General features: G+C 44.2%; 1 long non-coding RNA gene across 1 annotated transcript; it reads left to right on the top strand.

Moving 5' to 3' along the window:
- Positions 1-1,480: 1,480 nt before the first annotated feature.
- Positions 1,481-17,029, top strand: LOC125132969 (uncharacterized). The gene is made up of 6 exons (XR_007136364.1): positions 1,481-1,801; positions 3,027-3,328; positions 8,686-8,764; positions 11,456-11,680; positions 12,322-12,423; positions 16,413-17,029. It is a non-coding gene; the product is annotated as an uncharacterized LOC125132969 (long non-coding RNA).
- Positions 17,030-17,046: the final 17 nt, after the last annotated feature.

Below are 17,046 nucleotides of genomic sequence, written 5' to 3'. Positions count from 1 at the left end.
AAAGATGCATGATGTGATTTCGGTCTTCAATTTGTTCGGACTTGCTTTGAGGTGCAACATATGATCCATCCTGGAGAACGGTCCATGTGCAGTGGAGGAGAATGTGTATTCGGTGCTGCTGGAGGGAATGTGTTGCATGTCTGCTAGGTCCATTTGGTCCTGTAGGGCTCAGCCAGATCCTTAACCCACTGAGCAAAAGCAGGGATTGAACCTGCATCCTCACTGGATACTAGTCAGGTTCTTAACCCACTGAGCCACAGTAGGAACTCCATAATAGGTAAGAATTTCATCTTGCTAATTTGTTGTTTTCTCATTTGTCGTTTCTTTGTTATTGTCTTCCTGTGTGATTAATTTTGTAGTGATTTAATTCCCTTTCTTTTATGTATCTACTACAGATTTTGTTGGGCAGTTACCATAAGGTTGACATAAAGCATCTTAGAATTATTACAGGGTACTTGAAGCCAGTAACAACCTGATAGCTTCAGTCACCTACAAAACTAACTTTACTTCTCCTCCCCATTTTATGCTACTGATGTCACACTTCACTTCTTTTTAATATTATGTATTCATTAACGAATTATTGTAGTGAAGATTATTTTAATACTATTGTCTTTAAACTTTGATATTAGAAATAAAAGCAGTTTACACCCCACCATACAGTATTTGAATTTGACGAAGTATTTACCCTGACCGGTGAATTTTATGCTTTGACGTATTTTCAGGTTGTTACATAGCATCCTTCCCTTTCAACCGGAAGAATCCCCTTTAGCATCCCTTGGGAGGCAGATCCAGCAGGGATGAACTCCCCCATCTTTAGTTTCTCTGAGAAACTTCCTTTCTTTTTTTCATTGCTTTTTCTTTTCTTTTTAAGGGCTGCACCTGTGGCATATGGAAGTTCCCAGGCTAGGGGTTGAATCGGAATTGCACCTATTGGCCTATGCCACAACGCCAGATGTAAGCCACAGCTGGCATCAATGATGGATCCTTTTTTTTTTTTTTCAGGTTTTTATTTTTTCTATTATAGTTGATTTACATTATTCTGTCAATTTCTGCTATATACAGCAAAGAGACCCAGTCACACATAAGCTATATACATTCTTCTTCTCACATTATCCTCCATCATGTTCCATCGCACGTGACAAGATAGAGTCGCTCTACCGCAGAGCCTCATTGCGTATCCACTCCAGATGTAATCGTTTCCATCTACTAACCCCAGACTCCCAGTCCATCCCACCTTAGTCCACTGAGCAATGCCAGGGGTTGAACTGAATCCTCATGGATACTAGTCAGGTTCATTACTGCTGAGCCACAAAGGAAACTCCAGTTTCTTATCTTTTAAAAAATGTCTGTATCATTTAGTTTGCTTATCTGATTGTATTAGCTAGCAACTCCAAAAATTTTTTTTAAGTAGTGGTGAAAATATGCCTGCTTTGTTCCTAACTTAATAAAGCAATTTTTAAAATGTTTTCCTGTACTCTCTCATTAGGGTTTATTACTGATGGGAACTCCTTTCTTCTGGGTGATGTTCTGCTTCATCAGATTCGCATTCCTGGTGCCACACTCCTTCTAACTACAGTGTCTCTCCAAGAACAGGCGAAGCGTCTCACCAAGATCAGGATGATACAGAGAACCATGGGGTTGACTCGGGGGCCCCCTGATGCAAACAACACAAAAACAGGCTGCCTTTGGCATGATCAGAATCCAGAGATGGTGGGTGGCCATCCCATCAAGGGGAATTTGCCACTTACTCAGGAGGAGGATACGCTGTGAGACTTGGAAGAAACTCCAGTCCTGCAGTCAGGTGAGTGAACCTGAACCAGAGGATGAAGATGTTTGCTTAAGTTCATTTTTAGGACAACTGGGGATTAGGGACCTGGAGTTCCCATTGTGGCTCAGGGGTAACGATCCTGGCGAGTATCCATGAGGTTGTGGGTTCGATCCCTGGCCTCCCTCAGTGGGTTAAGGATCCAGTGTTGCTGTGAGCTGTGGTGTAGGTCACAGACACGGCTCAGATCCGCTGTGGCTGTGGCTGTGGCATAGGCCCACCGCTACAGCTCTGATTCAATTCCTAGCCTGGGAACTTCCATATGGCACAAGTGTGGCCCTAAAAGAACACACAAAAAAATAATAAGAATCCCTTTAAGTAGTTTTGACAGCTACTATACTGTCTGTGACACTTGTATACAGTTTCTTTTTTTTTTTTTTTTAATTTTATTTTTTGTCATTCTAGGCCTGCACCCACAGCATATGGAGGTTCCCAGGCTAGGGGTCGAATCAGAGCTGTAGCTGCCAGCCTGCACTACAGCCACAGCAACGCCAGATCCGAGCTGCATCTGCGACCTACACCACAGCTCACGGCAACACCGGATCCTTAACCCACTGATCAGGGCCAGGGATCGAACCCAAACCTCATGGTTCCTAGTCAGATTCGTTTCCGCTGCACCATGACAAGAACTCCTGTAGACACTTTGTAGATTTTTAAGGAAATGTATCTTTAAAAATTCCCTGTTCAACTTCAAACTACAAGTATGTTTTGGTTTGCAACTCTGCCAAATCTCCTTCGTTTTCTCATCTGGAAAAACAAAGTAGTTTCAATTCTAGCTGCAGTTGAACTCAAACTCTAGCTTGAGCAAACTGTATTAAATTGAAGAGGCAACACTGACCTTCATGAGCCATGATCAGTCCAAAGTTCAAATGCCAAAATCGGTTGCCAGAGAGAGTGGTACTGTCGTGAATCCTGAGCGCCTCTGTCATTATGTGTGAAAAATCCCAGGTGAAAATGATTTTCTCTTCATTGATATTCACAGCAAGAAATTACTCAGAACCGACAGAGGCACTTTAGCTCCTTGCACCTGAATAGCTGTTGGCGAAGCGCAGCATTGAACATTTCAGATACAAGTAGTTGACATTGCGTATGAAATTCTGCTTCAGACCTTAAATGCCAGACGCATTTTATTGAACATTTATCTTTGGTGTGAATACTATTGTGAAAACGTTGATTTTTTTATTTTTTTTTATTTTTGTAGTCTTACATTCGTGTTAACACGAGTGAAAGGTGGGACGTTAGAAATCCTACTTTGCAGGCGGACGAGATGGGGAAACGCAGCTTCTCACGTCACCTCCTCGGTGGCGGGAGGCCGAGGCCTTTTCCTCCCCTGCCGGAGAAGGCGGCTGGCCTGTCCCTGGCGTCTTCCCTGAGTTCCGCAGCCGCGTGAGCAGAGCCGCTGGCTAGAGCGCTGCACCGAAAGCCTCTTTGCGGAATTTGCGGTCCTCACTTTCCAGCGTGAACCTGTTCTGTGGAGAGACCCTGACTTTGGAGTCCAGCAAGGTGGGTACGAAGGCCTCCCTTCTCCGCCCTCTGTGACCTGCGTGTCTCAGGAGAAGACCCTATTTCTTTCTCTATCTTACGCCATTAAATGACATTATTTAAATTAAAGTCATTACACAATTTTAAAAGCGAAATAGTTCCAGGCAGGAACTACTAGCAGCCCTCCCTTCGTGTCCGCTTCATTACTGCTCTCCAGAGGCAGGTATATTTAACTGATTCTGTAGAGTTTAAAAATGAACATGTTTCAGGTTGTGGGGGAAGTAAATTAGGGTTCTTATTTTTAAATTTTTTTCTTGCTTTTTAGGGCCGCCCCCACGGCATATGGACGTTCCCAAGCCTAGGGGTCAAATCGGAAATACAGCTGCCGGCCTACGCCAGATCCAAGCCGCATCTGCAACCTACACCACAGCTCACAGCAACCCCGGATCTTTAACCCACTGAGTGAGGCCAGGGTTCGAACCTGTGTACTGTTGGATGCTAGTCAGATTCGTTTCTGATGAGCCACAAGGGGAACTCTGAGATAAATTACTTTTGAAGTAACATAAACACACTATTATATATGAAATAGATAAACAATAAGGACCCAATTTATAGCACAAAGAACTGTACTCAATATTTTTAACAACTTGCAATGGAAAAGAATCTGAAAAAGAACATATATGTGTAACTGAGTCACTTTGCTGTACACTTGAAACTGACACTGTAAATGAATTAGAGGAAAAAAAAAAAACAAAAAAGGAGTTCCCTCATGGCTCAGTGGGCTAAGGCTCTGGCATCGGCACTGCTGTGGCTCTGGTTGGAGCTGCGGTATGATTTCAATCCCTGGCACAGGAACGTCTGCATGCTACAGGCATAGCCAAAAAAAAAAAAAAAACTCACAAAAAAATTACTAACGTGCTTATTAGCTATTTCATGAATCTTCAGTTTTAGATACTATCTCTTTTTATGATGAGAATTCAGATTTTGTTTTATTTTTTTTTTATTACTCAGATGAATTTATCACATCTGTAGTTGTACAATGATCATAACAATCGGATTTCACAGGATTTCCATCCCACAGCCCAGGCACATCCCCCCACCCCCCAAACTGTCTCCTCCAGAGACCGTAAGTTTTTCAAAGTCTGTGAGTCAGCATCTGTTCTGCAAAGAAGTTCAGTCTGTCCTTTTTTCAGATTCCACCTGTCAGTGAAAGCATTTGATGAAGGTAGAGAATTCACATTTCTTAAACCCACATATATCCCAACATAGAAACATATGAAAACATTCCCCCAATGTAGTAATGCTCATTCTCCCAACATAGTAATATAATCAGTGATTAATAAGTTTCATTACTGTGATTATATAAATGTTTTCAAAGATGAGGCATGTATTACAATTAAATTTCCTTTCTTCCACTTCTTGTTTGCCCTAGAATTGACAATTTTGTTTTCATTTGCTGGGTTTTACATGCATCTGTCATTGACCTCCAGACTCTTCCTAGAAGTAAAAATCTCATTCTGTTCAAAACTATCAAGTAACCTATCACTGTATCTTGTTAGAGACTTTCTCTGGAGGCCCTTCATTGTTTTGGTGTGGAAAATACACCTCGAGGCCTCCTCGGGGGCTCTTAGCCTGGACGCTCCCTCGACTGTCTCCCGTCTCCTCTCCTGAATCACCTTCCTCCTCAGTCCCCGTCTTCCTCTCTTGGTTGACTCTCCCACTTTGCTGGAGCATATGCTCTAACACTTCTCTTGTGCATTTCCAGAAAGTTAAGTTGCTTGTTTTTCGGGGGCCGCACCTGCGGCCTGTGGAGGTTCTGAGGCAAGGGGTCGAATCGGGGCTGTAGCCGCCAGCCGCCAGCCTACACAACAGCCACGGCAGATCCGAGCCACGTCTGCGACCTACACCACAGCTCGTGGCAATGCTGGATCCTTAACCCACTGAGTGAGGCCCAGGGTCAAACTCTCGTCCTCATGAATACCAGGCGGATTTGTTAACCACTGAGCCATGACGGGAACTTCAAGAAGTAACATTTTTTGAAGCCTTCTATGTCCAACTTTTTTTTTTTCCCCATCACATTTGATTGTTCATCTGTCAGGATACAATTACCCCTCAGAGTTTTAAAAAGTATAGCTCCTCTGTCTTCTAGCTTCTCATATTGCCATAAAGAAGTATGATGATGCCCTTGCTCCTAAAGGTTTTTAGCATTGTCTCTTTGTCCCCAGAGTTATAAGAGGAATTCATGGTGAGTCCTTTGATCTGGAAATGGGTCCTTAAGTTCTGAGAGGGTTTTTTTTTTAATTTCTCTATTTTTTTTTTCTTCCTGATTTTTCTTGGCAATTGATGTTGGAACTCATGACCTGATCCTCTGACTTGCTTACATCTTTGGTTTTATTTTTCATTTTTTCCTTCTAGTTTCTGAGAAATTACTTCAATTTCAAAACTGTTCAGTTTTCAAGCCATTTTTGGAATATTTTAATTCCCAAAAATTGTTTGTTCTCATAATGTCTTTTTCTTTTTTTGCTTTTTCAAGGCCCCACCCACCACACATGGAAGTTCCCAGGCTAGGGGTCAACAGAGCTACAGCTACCGGCCTACACCAGAGCCACAGCAACATGGGATCCAAGCTGCGTCTACAGCCTACACCACAGCTCATGGCAACACTGGATCCTTAACCCACTGATCAAGGCCAGGGATCAAACTCTTGTCCTCATGGATACCAGGCGGATTTGTTTCTGCTGTGCCACAAGGATAAATACCTAATGCTTTTTTTTTAATTTTTTTAATTTTTATTTTTTGCCATTTTTTGGGCTGCTCCCGCAGCGTGTGGAGGTTCCCAGGCTAGGGGTCGAATCAGAGCTGTAGCTGCCAGCCCACACCAGAGCCACAGCAACGCAGGATCTGAGCCGTGTCTGCAACCTACGCCACAGCGTACAGCAAAGCCGGATCGTTAACCCACTGAGCAAGGCCAGGGACCGAACCCGCAACCTCATGGTTCCTAGTCAGATTCGTTAACCACTGAGCCGCAATGGGAACTGCCCTAATGCTTCTTTTTCAATGTTTCTTTTATGGATGCAACATCCTCTCTACTCTCTAAGGATATTATAGGTTTGGTTTTTGTTTTTTTTTTCTGCTTCTTCACTTCCTATAATTCCTGTTGGCTTCTTTAATTTTTTGGTGTTTTGATCTCCAGTTTTCAATGTTAGAGGTGGTTGTTCTTTCATATTCATGAGGGAGGCAGTAGAAAGCAAATAAATGCTATTGGGTAGTCGGTTTGCACAGAGAGGGCCCCTCCAGGCTCCTGCCATGAGAATTGAAGAGCCCGTCAAAGGAAGGGGAGTGGGAAGGACCTGGCCGTGCAGTACATGAACTGCCTCTGCATCCCCTTTTCCAGCAGACAACTGCTCGCAGATGTCCCTGGTGTCCTGAGGTCAGCTTCTCTCTAGTTGAACATTCCTAGGAAATAACGAGCCCTTGAGTCTTGGGGTGGTAGAAGGCAGGATAGGTAGTAAATACCTGGTGTCACAGGGAATAGAGGAAACCTGGGATTTAAATGATGATGTTCACACTTGAAATAAATTCTGTTTTTGGTTCCATTTGACTTTCTAGCTTCAGAGGTACCTGATAACCTCCAGTTTCTCAGCCTTTGTAGGGCTTTTGTGGTAAGAATTGGCTCACATCTGGGTTTCCTGCGCTGCTGGCTTAGGTTTCAGCTTTCTTGAATCGGCGAAGGTAGCATCATTCATCTATTTTCTGGTTTTCAACAGTTTGTCACCTTCATCTGCCCTCCTCTTAGCTTTGGGTCACTTTTTTTTTTTTTGTATTTTTGCCATTTCTTGGGCCACTCTTGCGGCATATGGAGGTTCCCAGGCTAAGGATCGAATCGGAGCTGTAGGTAGCCACCGGCCTCCGCCAGAGCCACAGCAACGCGGGATCCGAGCCGCGTCTGCAACCTACACCGCAGCTCACGGCAACGCCGGGTCGTTAACCCACTGAGCAAGGGCAGGGACCGAACCCGCAACCTCATGGTTCCTAGTCGGATTCGTTAACCACTGCGCCACGACGGGAACTCCCTGGGTCACTTTTTACTCTAGCCTGTCATGGGGGCATTTAGTAAGAGACGGGAGGGAAACGGGGACATTCAGTCCCCTTACCTATAACGGGAAGTTTGTCCTAATTCTACCGCTTTGCCCCTCCTTCCTTTCTTCTCTCCCCCAGAATTTGCCCACTAGGTGTTAACTTGTAATCAGAATTTTTTCCCTCCCAAACCCACACAAAGTAGACCATTTCTGCTATACTTAATTATTTTATTTTATTTCTCGGGCCGCACTTGCGGCATATCCCAGGCTAGGGGTCGAATCAGAGCTACAGCTGCTGGCCTACACCATAGCCACAGCAATGCAGGATCCAAGCCACATTTGTGACCTGCAACACAGCTCACAGCAACGCTGGATCCTTAACCCACTGAGCGAGGCGAGGGATCGAACCCACATCCTCATGGATACTCATCAGGTGCATTACCGCTGAGCCACAACAGGAACTCCAGCTAGACTTATTTCTAAATGAAACATGAAGCCTTCCTGAGGGTCTGCATGGGGTTTTTATTGTTAGTAACGACCCCCAAAATGTGGAAACTAGGAAAGTCCTAGCAGCTAGCCGTGTAAAGTAGGAGTTGCTTTTGTTCTTAAATGTACTACAGGGAGGCCTGTCTTAGTTTTACTGTTTTGGGGACTTTGTAAAAAGTGTACACATGTCATGATCTGACACCCTTGAACAATCTCACTGTCCTTCAAGGTGGCGTCTGAGGCTTTTTAGTCTATTCCCAGAACATCTGAATATGCCAGGATGCTGCTCTTATCATCATGGGATAACAGTGGTGCTTTACATATAGAACTCTCTAAGTTTGAAAAGGCTCAAAGCGTTTTCATTATACTAATTTCAGAAACGTATCTAAATAGCCTTAAGCAAAGCTCCCTGCTTACATGTAACTCCATCCTCCCCGGGTTTTACCCTGTAGTCACTGCTTCTCTCCTGGAAACGTCATTGCACCTCCGCAGCCATTCCGAGTTGGCGAGAGTCACACCTGCAGCCGCTGTGAAGGCGCTGACGCTGCCCTCTACGTGGGATCCGCAGTATAATCCTCTCCCTCCACTGATATCTGGTGCAGTCAGCACGTGTCTCACATAGCTCTGCATACAAGATCCCGTTGAATATTCCTGACTGCTCGAGAGGAAATCCTAAGTGGAGTGTAGAGGCTCAGGAATACTTGAAATTGATGATACAGGGAAGAGTTGGGGTTATTTCAAAGATGGAGCTGGAAGGGAAGGGGGCAAAACTTGCAGAGGCTTTTGACTCCACGTGTTCTTTGTTACTCTCAGGTGCTTTCTCCACCTCGGTGAGACTGGACATTTTAACTTGTCTTCGGACATCAAAGGACCTTGCCTGGTCTATCATCTCGTAAGTCACCGATTATCTGCTAGTCTGTTACTATGCCTTTGTACAGGTGAACTGAAAATGTCAGATTTAAGGAAGTCTCAAGGTCGACAGGTCTTATTTGGGGAGCTCCACAATGAGCTGTTATTAGGATTATGGCTATGATTTTGGTCTTTTCCAGAACCCTGAATTCAGTTAAAGCTACTGCCTATCCACCAAGTAGCTCTTTGAGTTTTCAAGATTTCAAGAATTAAGTTTGGAGTTCCCGTCGTGGCTCAGTGGGAACGAATCCGACTAGGAACCATGAGGTCACGGGTTCAATCCCTGGCCTTGCTCAGTGGGTTAAGGATCCGGCATTGCCATGAGCTGTGGTGTGGGTCACAGACACAGCTTGGATCTGATGTTGCTGCGGCTGTGATGTAGGCCGGCAGCTACAGCTCTGATTCAACCCCTAACCTGGGAACCTTCATACGCTGGCAAGTGCAGCCCTAAAAAGAAAAAAAAAGTTTATAGAAAGAATATTTTTTGTAGAATTACATTACCCCTATGCCAGGTAATAATAGCAAGGTATTAGCAAGGTAATAGCATGGTCCACAGCACAAGTACTGAAAAATACAGATGACTGCACCCAAAGGAGAACATCCCGTAAGCCAAACCCAGTGTTTGGTTTTCAGAGTTGCTGATTTAGAAACTTTATTATTTATCCTTAAGTTGAAGCAACAAGGAAAAGATGAATGCAGGTTGTATTAGAGAAGGCCAAAATTTCTCTGAGTAGCAGCCCTGAGTGACTACAGAGCAGCACCGTAAGCCACTGTGCCCAAGTCAGGCATCTAAACAGTCCCTGGCTGAGAGCTCTGCCAGTGTTCCTAACACTTCACCGGGGAAGGATCTAGCCAGGCCTTGAGGCAAGCGATAGCGACTGTGGGGTCTATGCTTAGGGTCTCCAGCTGAAAGAGCAGAGGCGGAAGTTCTTCACTGGGAAAAGAAACATTCTAAGCATGAGCATAAGCCTCAGTCGCTTTGTCATCTCGGGCCTTGACGTGAAGCTGCTTTCTCTACATAAGAGAAACGCGGCACAGTACTGCTATGACCACGACAGGTAAGACGGAACTTAAGGAGCAGTGTCCAGAATTTGCTGCTGATACAAATACTCGCTCAAACTCTTCCTCCTCCTCTACTGCTCCGTCAGATCTCTATCTGTAAAACACCAGAGTTAAACACAGAATTCAGACCACTGTGCACTGCAGAGAAAACAATGAGCTAGAAACCATCTATACTGCTAATCACCTGTGAAAAGCTCTTCAGCCTTCGTAGTACTCAGGGGTGCGCTTATCAAGGATAAGGCCCTTAAATTTCACAAAGCCAAGGGCCTGGAATTGGGCCTTTGTTTTGCACCCTTGCCAAGGAATAAAGCCTTGAAAATGAGAAATGATCATCCTTGAAGTACAAACACAACAGAACACCCTCTCATCCACGGGGGTTGCTTAGTGGGTAGGAGTTGATGTGTTCGTTCATCCTTCCCGGGAAACAGTCTGGTGCCTCTTAGGCACCTTTTCTGGTTTTTCTCGTGGGGAAGAATGTTTGTTTCCCAGACCACGTATTGACCTGTGGTGCTTTTCCAGCCCTTCAGTGGTCAACAGTCTGGGCCACTGCTCTATCGATGACTGAGGCACTGTCCCAGGGAGGCATTATAGGGAGCTGTTCATGCAGGGTCGGGGGTCTGTGCGGTTTGACCGGCGTTGTCATCTGAGGTCTAGCCTGTTGCTGTGACACTGCCTTGGTCTTAGACAATAAAGAGAGCTGTGATGGAGTGCCAACTTGCTAATCCCTATGGGGGTTCTCCAAGTACGCTAGTTGCTGCAACATAAAATTATGAATGCATCTCTCACAAAACAAAACCCTCATGGGTTAAACAAAAACCAACAAAACTTGATTGCTAAGTAACACGCCTCACTTCTAGTTTAATCACCTCTCAGCACTGTTAACCTATTATAGGATCAGTTATCTACTGTCAGAGAACAATAGGATTAGAGTGTTGTTACAGAAAACAGACTAATTACCAATCTCATTAGGTTACCTCTTTTTTATTTTTTAATCTATTTTTTGTTGTCTTTCGTCTTTCTAGGGCAGCACCCTCGGCACATGGAGGTTCCCAGACCTGGGGTCCAATCGGAGCTATAGCCACCAGCCTACACCAGAGCCACAGCAACTCAGGATCCGAGCCACATCCGCGACCCACACCACAGCTCTCGGCGACGCTGGATCCCTAACCCACTGAGCAAGGCCAGGGATCGAACCTGCAATCTCACGGTTCCTAGTTGGATTTGTTAGCCACTGAGCCACGACAGGAACTCCTCCTCTTCTTTTTGAGAGGAGAGATTTAACTCAAACCAGAGCAGTGGAAGAGGCTGGTCCGTCCCAATTCTTAATGGCTCAATTCAGAGGGTGAATCTGAATCTTGAGTGATCAGCTAGGGGTCACATTTTAAGGTTTTTTAGCACAGCTCCCCATTGAATATGTGGCCTGTGCCAACACTGTCACGTTCACAAGTAAAAGCGGCCACACTGGCAAGCAGCATCAATGAACACTGGACGTGACCTCATGGGACTGAGTTGCTGCACTTGAGCAGTAGGAGCGATGGAGATGCTGACATCGCAGGACCTGATGATGGCATGCACTTCAGGCTGAGTGACTGTCAGCTTTTCCTTGGTACAGGCTCATGTGCTTCTGTGAGGCAAGAAACGTGAACTTAGCTGTCATTCACCTCATGGGCTTCCTGGTTCTATTGGCAACTGTTCAGCTATGGAACCTGCTGTGTCAAATCTCCGGACCGCAAGTCATTGGCAGAGCTCATAGCAAAGCCTGGGCCGAGGTGCAGGGCTTCTTGCTGGTCATCCTGATGCTGCTGATCCTTTAGAAGCGGTCACTTCATGGAAAACCGTAGGTGGAAGTTGGCACTGGGTTCTGGAGAGTACCGAGTGACGTAAGAGAGATGATGTTATTTGTGTAGGTCCGTACTTAAATAGAAGCATGGGAAACTCAGGACATTAGTCTCATCTCTCAATGGGGATAAAATTTAAATCACAGGGTGTGAAAGTCAAAAAAATTATGCAAAAACACTTATTACAGAGGAATTTTATTTAGTTTTTGGGGGGTAGGTTTTTGGGGTTTTTGTTGGGTTTTGTTTTTTTTTTGGTTTGTTTTTTGTTTTTTTTAGGCCCACACCTGTAGCATATGTAAGTTCCCAGGCTAGGGGTCGAATCAGAGCTGCAGCTGCCACAACAACGCAGGATCCGAGCCGCATCTGCAGCTCACTGCATCTCACAGCTATGCCAGATCCTTAGCCCACTGAGCAAGACCAGGGATGGAACCCACGTCCTCATATATACTAGTTGTGTTCGTTACCGCTGAGCCACCATGGGAACTCCGTTTTTGTAGTTTTTAGGCCTGGGGATTTGACCACTAAGGAATTTGAGTTTCATCGCATTGGTCTTACAGTGACTCACCAAGCAGCCCAGGACCAAATGAGCTGCAGTCTGTTCTGCTGCCCTTCACCCCTGACTGTTCTCTCTCCTTTTCAGTTTAACCTGCTGTTTGGATGGAGCAGCTCCAACTACTGGACTTTCTTCAGCTCAGCAGTCACTGTCGTCGGTCCCCTGATGGGAATCTCTCATCATAAGAAGGTAAAAACCCTCATCTTGATTTCCCTGCAGAATTCTATTTGGCTTAATATATTTAACAAGGAGGGAACTGCTTATAGAAGCAAATCCCTACTGAACTACCACATACTGGAAACAGGAGAGATCTTAGATCCTTTGCTATTACTTTATGGTACTACTTATGCTTATAGCTTCTGAGTGGCTGTTACTTTCAGAAATCCTTTCCTTTTCTAAGCACATAGTGCCCCCTTCCTCACTTCTCGTATCCTTGACCTTACTGCCGAAGACACTGAGCCTGGACGTGTACTCTCATATTTAGCCAGATTAACATGATTTGTGCTGCTTTCTCAATGGCCCTTTTAAGTGTATACTGGACATAAGTTACAAGAAAAATCAAGTACAATTCCAGGAAGAACACAGTATTTCTGTTTTAGAGTTAAACTCATTCAGAGAGGCTATTATATTCTCCCAGGGACTACCTACCAAATCCCTTTCTAGTTAAAAAATAAATAAAGTAGGAAACCCAGATGAGGATTTGGTTCCCAAACAATAGCATATATAGGTTTGATCAAAGAAAAAAAGTAAAATTTTAAAAGTGAAACTGGGAGTTCCCATTGTGGCTCAGTGTAATGAACCCAACTACTATCCATGAGGACACGGGTTCGATCCCTGATCTCGCTCAGTGGCCTAAAGGATCTGGCACTGCCATGAGTTCTGGTGTAGATCTCAGATGTAGCTCAGATCCACCTTGCCATGGCTGTAGCGCAGGCCACTGGCTACAGCTCTAATTCGACCCCTAGGCTGGGAATTTCCATATGCTGCTGGTGCAGCCCTAAAAGAACCTCCCTCCCCCCACCCCCAAAAAAGTGAAACTGCCAGGATTTTCATCAAACTGTACCATTCTGATAATCTAAAAACCACATGTTACTAATTAAAATGGGTAAATTGGAGTTCCTGTTGTGGCTCAGTGGTAACAATTCGAACTAGTATCCATGAGGATTCCAATTTGATCCCTGGCCTCACTCAGTGGGTTAAGGATCTGGCGTGGCTGTGGCTGTGGTGTAGGCCAGCAGCTATAGATCCAGTTTGACCCCTGGCCTGGGAACTTCCAACTTTAGTGCACGGGGGCTGCACTAAAAAGCAAATAAATAAAATGGGTAAATTAATATAGTTTCTAAAGTAGAATGTTAGCCCCCTCCTGAGATCTAAGAAAGATTAATACAACTGCTCCTTTGGGTAGACTGTTTTGATGTGATTCTAGCCCCAGCCACTAGGGATGAAGCCCTCACCTCTGGAACACTGTTAACTTCCTTAAGACCTTTAATCAGAATAATAAACTTTTGTCAACACCTACTTTTTTATTTTATTTATTTTAGGGCCACACCCAAGGTGTATGGAGGTTCCCTGGCTAGAGGTTGAATCAGAGCTGTAGCCATTGGCCTATGCCACCACTACGGTAAAGTCAGATCTGACCTACACCACAGCTCACAGCAAATGCCAGGTCCTTAACCCACTGAGGCAGGCCAGGGATCGAACCTACATCCTCATGGATGCGAGTCAGATTTGTTTCCACTGAGCCATGATGGGAACTTTAACACCTACTTCTTTTCTGGGTTTTGTTGTTGTTGTTGTTGTTTTTGGTAAAAGTTTATTCTTAAATGTACAATAGGTTCCAAGACAACACTTCATTCTAGTTGTAGGTGGCAAAAAACAGCAGGGAATCCAGATGTTTAAACAGGAATAATGGAACCATCATTTCCTTAGGCACAATGAACAGTGTACTTTTTGCCAGATTTCTTAATTCCACTTGTGGCCAAGGGGCCTTTCCCCCCACCAGCCTTCGCTTTCAGCTCCTCACGTTCCTTCTGCTCCTCCTGTTTCTGCTTGAATGCCGCATCTTCCTCCTCCGTCTCCTTGGCCTGTTTCTGGGGCTGCTCCTTGACACCTCCATGGCCCGACATGGAGCCTACTGCCCTGGACCCTGCCACCAGGTGCCTTCAACACTTACTTTTGACCTAAATTTTTTTCCTGTTCTAGTCAGATCACACAATGTGAAGGGAAAATGGAGTATAACATACTGGGAAAAGTCTTACATCACAAACTTGCAGATTGCCAGGCTACTTGTGTGACCTGGAGTTACGATTAAGCTCTTTATTAATAAAAAGGTAGTACTGGAAAAATGTTGTCATACAGATTTCCCATCACCGTGGTATTTATTACAGGTATTCATTCTCTAAGTTGTTGGGTGTCTTATTAAAACAGAGCCCAGTGGACGATGGGTGAGGCAATACCAAAGAAAAGCCTTTTTTTTTCCATTTTGCTTTTTAGGGCTGCACTTGCAGCATATGGAAGTCCAAGGCTACGTGTCAAATCAGAGCTACAGCTGCTGGCCTACGCCACAGCCACAGCAACATCGGATCCGAGCCACGTCTGCAGCCTACACTACAGCTCATGGGAACACTGGACCCTTAACCCACTGAGCAAGGCCAGGGATCAAACCCGCATCCTCACAGATGCTGGTCGGGCTTATTACCACTGAGCCACAATGGGAACTTCCATAATCATTTTTAAAAGGAATACCTAAAATAAAAGAATACTGTCATGGAAACCATTCTAAGCCCTAAATTTCAGAAAGATCTCTGTGCTGAAAAGTAAATAATGGAAAAAAATTCAGTAATGACACTTCTCAAGATAACAATGAGACCAAAAAAAAAAAACAAAACAAAACCAACCCCTCCCTGCCAAAACCATGAAAGACCAGTTTTTTATGGCTAACATGTTAAATCTTACTGGAATACTCTTGTGTCAGTAGAAAGTGCAAGGAATGGTGGAGACAGTTTTTCATTATCATTTCTTGGTATCTTTATATTCTTCTAATATACTTTCTTGGTTTGGCAGAGCCCAGGGAAGTTCCCAGGCCAGGGATCAAACCCATGCTATGGCAGCAACAATGCCAGATCCTTAATGCACTGAGTCACCCGGGAACTCTTTGAATATACTTTTGCTGCTCCTTGAAGATTCCGTGTTGAGACAATTTTCTAGCCTTGCCAAAACTCACATGGGCTTTGAGTTATAATTTGATTGCAACTCATCTGCTTTCTTCTTGTGAAAACTCTGAAGGCACAATGATGGACACAACCCTTTTTTTTAAGGGCCACCCTCATGGCATATGTAAGATCCCAGGCTAGGGGTCAAATTGGAGCTACAGCTGCAGGCCTACACCACGGCCACAGCGATGCAGATCCCCGACCCACTGAGTGAAGCCAGGGATTGAACCCGCATCCTCATGGACACTAGTCAGATTTATTTCCACTGTGCCACAATGGAACTCCTATTTACACATCCTTAGAGTCAGTCATTTTTGCTCTTCTGTCCACTCAAGAGTATTTTCCTTTTAAGTATTTTTGCTTCTCTCCCTACCTTCCATGAGACAAAAATGTTTTATGTAAAAATATATCCCAAACATTACCATGTAACTTAAATTTTTTAAGTAGAAATTAAACTGTCATTGTTGACATGCAAAGTGTTCCACTGTCTTCCAGGTTATTGCTTTAAAGCCAGTCCTGGGCTCCTTTCTTATCCTTGCCAGTGTCGTCTTGATGGTATTTGTGATCATTAACCTTTCTGTTCCTGCCATTTTAATGGCCTCGGTAAACAAAGTCTCTAAAGTAGGTAACTCTATGGCTTAATAATTGAAATATAAACCACATTATGATTTTTCTATCACTGGGAAAACTCAAAATTAGCTGCTCCTATGATTGCAGACACAAGGCACACTATCAGCATATTCCCTTTACTGGTTTCTATAGGTCTGCCCACCATCTTCCTAGGAAACCCAATTCAGCAAGACTACATTGTGTTCCATATCCCCTGTCCCCTAAACAGCTGGCCCTCAACTAAGTAGCAGAAACACTCTAATAGCTACTTTTTAAAAAATATATTTTTGGTTCTTTTTTCCCCAACATATGAACAACAATTTGTTTCCTTGCTTTTCTCCTTTTGTTTTCGAATAGACTCAGAAGAAAGAAGCTGCACTGGTAGATAGGCTGCTACAGAAGCTCTCAAGTTTGTTAGGAATCCAGCACCAGAATACACGTGAGCAAACATCTTTACCAGCAATGGCCATTGACAAATGAAGTTTTTACAAGAGGAACTATTTTAATCCTGTTACCTTGGCTTATTACGTCTTAGTATATTAATACTGATCTTTGCATGGTGTACTTTAGAAAATCATATATGTATAACATACTTTGTTAATTTTGTTAGGGAAGAATCAAAATCGCCTTGGCTACAAATTGTTCTTTATGGAACTTGGTACTGTCAGAAAAGGGTTAAAACTGCAAGAGTGGTAACAGGATAAACCAGCTCTGCTGCCAAACAGCAAGAGAGCACTGACCACTCAGGTTCCAGGACGACTGTGGAAAACATGAATGAGTCAGAAGTAAGCTCACTGCAATTTACTTAAAGACACAAGCATGAGATTAGGCTAATGGGGAGCCCTGGCACAGAGGTAACCAAGCCAACTCAGAGATACCACCTGGGCTTAAATACAGAGATTGAAATGGGCTCCTCACTGCTGTAGGCTTCCATTCACACTACCCAAGGAACCAAAGGTAAGGTTAGCCTGTGCCCAGTATGGGTCACTTA

Source organism: Phacochoerus africanus, chromosome 8 (genome assembly GCF_016906955.1).
Source record: "Phacochoerus africanus isolate WHEZ1 chromosome 8, ROS_Pafr_v1, whole genome shotgun sequence".
NCBI lineage: Eukaryota > Metazoa > Chordata > Mammalia > Artiodactyla > Suidae > Phacochoerus > Phacochoerus africanus.
The sequence above is the reverse complement of the archived record's forward strand: the minus strand, read 5'-3'. Positions and strand labels throughout refer to the sequence as shown.